Source organism: Gopherus flavomarginatus, chromosome 7, assembly GCF_025201925.1.
Source record: "Gopherus flavomarginatus isolate rGopFla2 chromosome 7, rGopFla2.mat.asm, whole genome shotgun sequence".
Classification (NCBI taxonomy): domain Eukaryota; kingdom Metazoa; phylum Chordata; order Testudines; family Testudinidae; genus Gopherus; species Gopherus flavomarginatus.
The window spans coordinates 68,791,888-68,798,589 of record NC_066623.1 but is presented as its reverse complement, the minus strand read 5'-3'; positions in this window follow the sequence as shown (position 1 = coordinate 68,798,589).

Genomic DNA, 6,702 nt, shown 5'->3' with positions numbered 1-6,702 from the left:
AGATAAAGAAACCATCTTGAACAAAGACCATACCTTGCTAGATTAAGTTTTAGACTTTTGGATGAGTGTTTTCACTTTTATTTACTTGTAACCATCTCTACCTTTATTTCCGTTACTTGGTATAACCTAATTCATGCTCTTTTGTTAATGAACTTCTTTGGCTTTCATTATAAATCATCAGGACTGTGTAAGTTCAGTAAAGTGTGTACGTCTAGAAAGCTAACACAATGGAGTGTTTTATTGTCTTCATAAAGGAAGAAAACTTAACACTTTCTCTGTGAGAGTGCAGCAAGAGGGACTGGCCCCTGCAGTAGGATGATTTTGAAGTGAATTTGAGGGATGGAAGTGACCTAAGGTTGGCCTGCAAGGAGTAAACAAGTTAGGCAACACCAGGATGAGGTTTGTAGGCTGCTGTCAGATTGTTAGGGTCAGAGCTCTGAACCAAACCTGTTCAGCTATAAGACACTTGGGGTTGCAAGGCAGATGGTGAACAAACTCTTTACTGGCTTGGGCAGACCCCAGAATGACACAGCATGTTATGCAAGTCGAATGAGATTAAGAAATTGGTCCCTTCTAGCCTTAAATCTATGAGTTCTATTAAGGCAGGCCCTTATGTTCACACACAGCACCTTCAACATCTGGCTGTGCAGTGCTTCTTGCAGAACCAAGCCCTAAACTGGTGGAATCTCATAGTTCTCTTCTCTTGTCTGCCGCTATCCTCAATTCTTCTATCAAAAATTGTTCAAACCCCAAAACATCTCTTTGCTTTCAGTAAGATATTGCTAATTCAATTATATCAAACAGTTATGTGTAATGAATTACATGACAGTTTACTAATATAAGTAATTCTATGCTGAAATTACCTCCATTACTTAAGCATAATTAATTACTAGGGTAGCAAGAAGTTTTTTTTTCCTTTCTTCAAGCAATTTATTTCTTAAATTAAGTAACTATTTAAATTGACTAAGCTAGCAATAAATTTCAAGAGTATTTTAATGTACTTATGTTTTCTATTAGGTGCTATCTTCATTCCTTTATTATTACAAAACACAATAATTTTAAAAAATGAATTTAATTTTGTTAGGCTCCTGAAAGATACCAGCCTATTTAAATCCTGGGATTGGAAGGCAAAGCCCACTAAAGCAATGAAAGGCCTGCCTCCTCAGATGAGGGATAGGCCAAAGAACATAACTGATTGCAGGAGGCAAAGAATGATAACAAAAGGGTGTGGGTACAGATCACAGAGTCAAAATGAGAGATTCAGAAAGAAACCCGAAGCAGAGAACCCCAGACTATGCTCCAAGAAGGAATCCAAGGAGTTAGTGGACACTGCGTAGTTGAACTCTAGAAGCCTATTTGGATTCCATGAAGGGTGGGCCTAATCTCACCAGGGACAAAAGGCCAATGCCCTGAAACAAAGGAAGAGCCACAGAGCCTCAAAATCAAGTGAAGAAAGGGAAGATGCACACATACACAAAAGAAATGGAGGTCTGGGTCAAATGTATAAAACAAGGGATCCAGAGGTGCCAGCGTTTTCTTGGGGACCAGCTTAAAATTGTTAAATAAATTCCCACAGGTCATAAGGACTATCCGAAACCTCACCACCTTTTGTTCCAAGTGTAAGGTGCATTTTGGTGACCTTGCCTTCTTTCGCAAACATATTGCAATGCACAAATGTCTTGAAAAATTCCAAAACAAAACACTGCCCTGCACACACTTCACTTCCTGGGGAGAGGATGATAGAATAAAAAAATAACAGATATTAGCGATATTCCATAACACACTCCCGGAAGATGCTCAAATATATGGTGATGAGTGTAGTATAAGAACCTGAATAGAACAGAACAGAAGGAGCTACTGAGCTCAGAAACAACTGATTGTGTGGGAGAAAGAAAAAAAACAGGAACAGAAGTGGACTCAAGGGTTTAAAATGAGATAACCACATGGAGAGGCTGATCAGAGAACCCCAGACAGCACTCACTGCTCTGACGCTGTCCAAGGAGTGCGTGGGTGTCACCCAGAGAAATTCTGCCAGCTTGACAGTCCTGGAGTCTAAGGTCCTCTGCTTATCCAGCTATCCCCACTCTCAATACTTGCACCTCTGCATAATACAATAATTCAACCACTTTTAAATGAAATAAAAAAACTTTTCACAACATAAACTTTTACTGAAGGAAATTCAATACTCTACCCTTCTCTGGTGCTCTAGCAGATGCCAGACTACAGTACACTTTGTATAATTATTTAACTAAAGGAGGTCCCAGTCATACTTCCATTGATGTCAACATTTTATCTTACTTCAGTGGAACCAGGATCTGGCCCAGGTTGTGCAAATGCTAATTATGGTACAAAGTGTACACCCAAAGAAAGGGCCAAATTCTCTAAGAGCCTTTGAAGCCAATGGAGAGCAGATAATTTGGCCCTACATGTTTAAGTTCTTTTCTTGCTCAGCTTTTATGCCACTTGAAAACATTAGAACCATTACTTTTTTCAGTATGTCTGTTTTGTTGGAAAACATTAGTAACATTTGTTATCAATAGCAATTCCCTACCCTGTGTGGCTGGAAAGCTCTTTAATAATGCATTGCTTCCTAATGATTTTGCCAACAAGACAGACCTTGATAAATTTCAATTCTGGTCTGAAACAGCATGGTCTACAAGTAGGTATTGAACAGTGCAATGGTCTGACTCATTAAGAGTCTCCAAAAAGTCACTTATTAGATAAAGAATAGCCTTAACAGTCATTTATAAAGCAGTTTGAAAATATTACTTTTAAAGGCAAGCATTTTTTGGCAAGATGGTAGCGAGTTTGCTCACGTTATTGATTCTTTTCAGCATTAATGATCTAAGCAAATGGTTTATTGTCACAGAAATTGGAAACTGTTTTCAACAGTTAACATTAGGCTCCACTGAACAAATAAAATCTTCTGACTGTATTATTAGTCAAACAATTGTTTCCCAGAGGCAGAGAAAGAGACTATTTAAAGTTATTTCTTTGAAATATCATGCTTAATATATTTGTTGATGATCATTTGACAAATGAGTAGTGCCCTTTCTTGTCTGTGCATTTCATCTTGAAGGATAGTATAATTAGCTACACTGAAACCATCACAGATTGCTGATGCTAAGAGAAGAGATTAGAAGGTGTTTGTTAAGGTATTCTGAGTTTTATATTTTAGGGCAATTCTACACTACAGTGCTACATCGGCACAGCTGCACCAATGCAGAAGTGCTTCTGTAGCGCATCTGGTGAAGACATGCAATGCCGACAGAAGAGTAGTCTCCTGTCGGCATAATTACTCCACCTTGGTGAAAAGTGGAAGCTATGTTGGTGGGAGACACTCTCTCGCCAACATAGCATTGGTGCGGGGGGTAGGAATCTTTTCATACCACTGAGTGATGGAAGTTAGATCAACTTAAGCGGTAGTGTAGAGCTGCCCATAGCATTTTGGCTCAGCCAGCCCATTATAAAATTAGGGACCATTTGTAAAATTCAGGTCCAGAACAAGGTTTGGATTTCAAACATTGCCATATTTTGGGAATGTTCATATCTACAGCTTTGGTCAGAACCCATCTTTAGCTTTACTTACAAATACAAGAATACGCCCAAAAGAATCTAGTTTAGACATTTAATCCTAGTAGTATTTTAATTCAGCAGATTTGTGGGACTAGATACTCCTCTCTGTCACTGCCTGAGGTGGAGAGGACGGGGGAAGAAGAAACAGTGGAGTAAAACAAAAATACAAATCTATAGTCTTCTTTTCAGTCCAAGCAAGGACTTGTGACTAAGCGGGTCATAATAATGTTACCCATTCCATATTATATAAAGTCAAATTTGCATAGTTCAGAATGAACTGATTGCAGCTGCCTCTTGTGAAGCTGCAATATATTTTGTAATTTAGGTCAAAATATCTTCAGGCACAGATTAAATCCAAATGCAGGGATATATATCATTAAAGTCTGTGTTTAATCTTCCATGCTTCACAGTAATACAGTGAAGGAATGCAGAGCTTGTCAGACACCTGTGAAAGACCTTGAGGAAGCTACTATAAAAGGAAATTTTTTGGAACAAACTCAGAAAGAGGATTTTATTTTTCTGTTTCTAAGAAATAGGCACAAAAGCATGACTTAAATAGGAATTAAAATGAACAGGACTGAAGCTTTAATCTGTCTCCATAATTAACACAGCTGTGCTATAATTTGATTTTCATGATAATGATGCCATTTAGACATGCCCTGCATAGTGAAGATAGAACAGAGTACGTAATTATTGATTAGTTATAAACTCTTCGTGTTTGATGTTTATTTCTTCTGGTGATGATTATCATATATTTGCACTAATTAATCAATCAAATTTTATTATTGGAACCAAAAGGTAACTAGTGTAGCACAGTAGAAAGCACACTAGGAAGAAAAGCAGGAGCCCTTGTAAAGCAATAGAATTATTTACAATGAACCTAGCTTTTTATTTTAAAAACAGAAATGATTTTTGCAGCTCAAACTTATTTTCTTAGATTTTCTGGTAAAAGTACTGCCAAAAACAAGGAGATATCTATTCTGGAGTAGAATTCTGTGAGCTCCTGTCCTGATATGATAGATATATTGACTTGTTTCCCAACCAATGTTAATACTTTTTTGTTTCATAAACATCTTCGAAAATATTGATCAGTTCCACAAGAGAGTTTTTTGAGTTGGGAGTTGAAGTGCTCAGACCACGTCATTGACATTGTTATTACAAACTCTGCAAAATAGACCTGCAGAAATCATTTTGGACCCAACTCAGCTCCTAGCATGTGAAGTACAACTAAGGTACATCCCCTATGCCTCTCTTCCATATAGCTAAGATGGGCTTTGAACCTCCGTTGATAAGTGATCACGTCAACCAGGAGGGGTCTCCTTTGCATAATGTGCTCACAAAATGGAGGCAGAGCCAGGGACCATTCCTAAGCACAAACTAGAGATCATTATGCAGCCATGCAAGAATAATGTCACTTTGTGGGTGAACAGAGAACAAAACAAAAAACAAGCATTCACTGTAGCCATAGGATTATCGTTACGTCCTTTACTCTTTGTATACTTATGTAACATGAAGGAACCACATGGGCACATCAGGGTCTAAATGGGTTTATTAACTATATGCAATGTATAATCATATAGGGACTTGCTACATATATGTTGTTGCTCTTGAAGGGTTCTGGTGGCTTCTGGAATGCAGAATGCAGTGAGGGCTACTAATGAACCTAATGAGAACATTTGCCATTATACCTTTTTCTTTTCTTTTTTTAATATATGATACAGACAGGATCCTAAAACTGTTCTATGCCTTTTCAAAGATTTGGGTTGATATTTTGCTGTTTGAGACTTTAGCTACCTGTAGTAGGTGATGGTACCTTTTTTGCCATATTTCCAGTGAACAGCTAACAGCAGAGTTTCTGTGGGAGTTTGGCCTGAGAAAAGAGTGGTGATTTTGTGTTCTGTTCTGGAATTATTTGTTCCAGGTATGTGATTTGATTCAGTACTTGCTATTAATCCTTAATGAGGGGCGAAGTGCTGACCTAGTTTGGGTAGATGTAAAAGCCTGTCCTTAGCATGCACTGGTGCAACAAACAGCTGGCAGCTAACAGCAGAATTTCTTTGGGAGTTTAATTAGTGTCTGGAAAGAGAAGACAATGATGGCTACTGAGGCAGCAATAGAAGTGACCCAAGGAGGAGAGGAGAGAAAGAAAATGGTCAGATGCAGAAGCTTAGGATGGACATCATCCTTGAAGGGGTATCTGCTGGAAGCCACTTATGCATGAAGTCTCATCTGATAGAGCTCATGGCAGAGCAGATTCAAGGATTAGAAATGCAGCTGGAGACAATGATGGAATCCAGATGGTGATTTGAAGGTGTAATACCGAAGAGAGGTGGTGGTATAGGCAACTCAAGATTTGCAGACACCTGTCAAACAAAAAGTCCTAGAGGGAGGACTGCCAGAAGAGGATGATGATGGAAGAATGTGATCATGAGGACAATGCAGAGAAAAAGACCAGCTAGTGGTGGTGGAATCAAACTGAGTAAAAGATTTGCTGCACAGGGGAATGAGGAGGAGAAACAGACAGAAGATGGGATTGTGAGGAAATAAAAAAAAAAGGAGGCCAGTTCCTGAACTAAAGAAGAAAGATGATGGAGATAGTCTGGGATTGGAGTTTAAGGAAAAGTGGGGATGATATACAGGGGACTGTGTGTGAGTGAGAAAACAAAGCAGATTCATACCAATACCAGGAATACACTGGTCTATGTGATTCGGGCTTCCATACTCAGAAGAATCAACAGGCCTGTCAGAGCAGACCAGATCCAGAAAACAGAAGAGTTTGCTCTCTGCCAGGAGCAAGCATATGAGATGTGGACATGAAGCTGAATTGGATCCTGATGTGAGTGAGGGAGAAGTACACCGATTATGCTGCATGGTGGGACAAATGACACTTCTAGATTTCCAGGGGAATAAATCAAGCACCTCTACCCCTGGCTGGGTAAGATACGTAAAGAAGTGAAAGCTCAGGTGATTCTCTGTGGAATACTTCCACTTCCTAGAGAAGGCTGACACAGGTGTGACAACGTAATGAAGATCAACAGATGGCTCAAGATTGGTGCTAGCAGGAAGGTTTAGGGATGATCAGGTATTGGATGGCATCTACAGAAAGAAGACTTCTCAACTGATGAA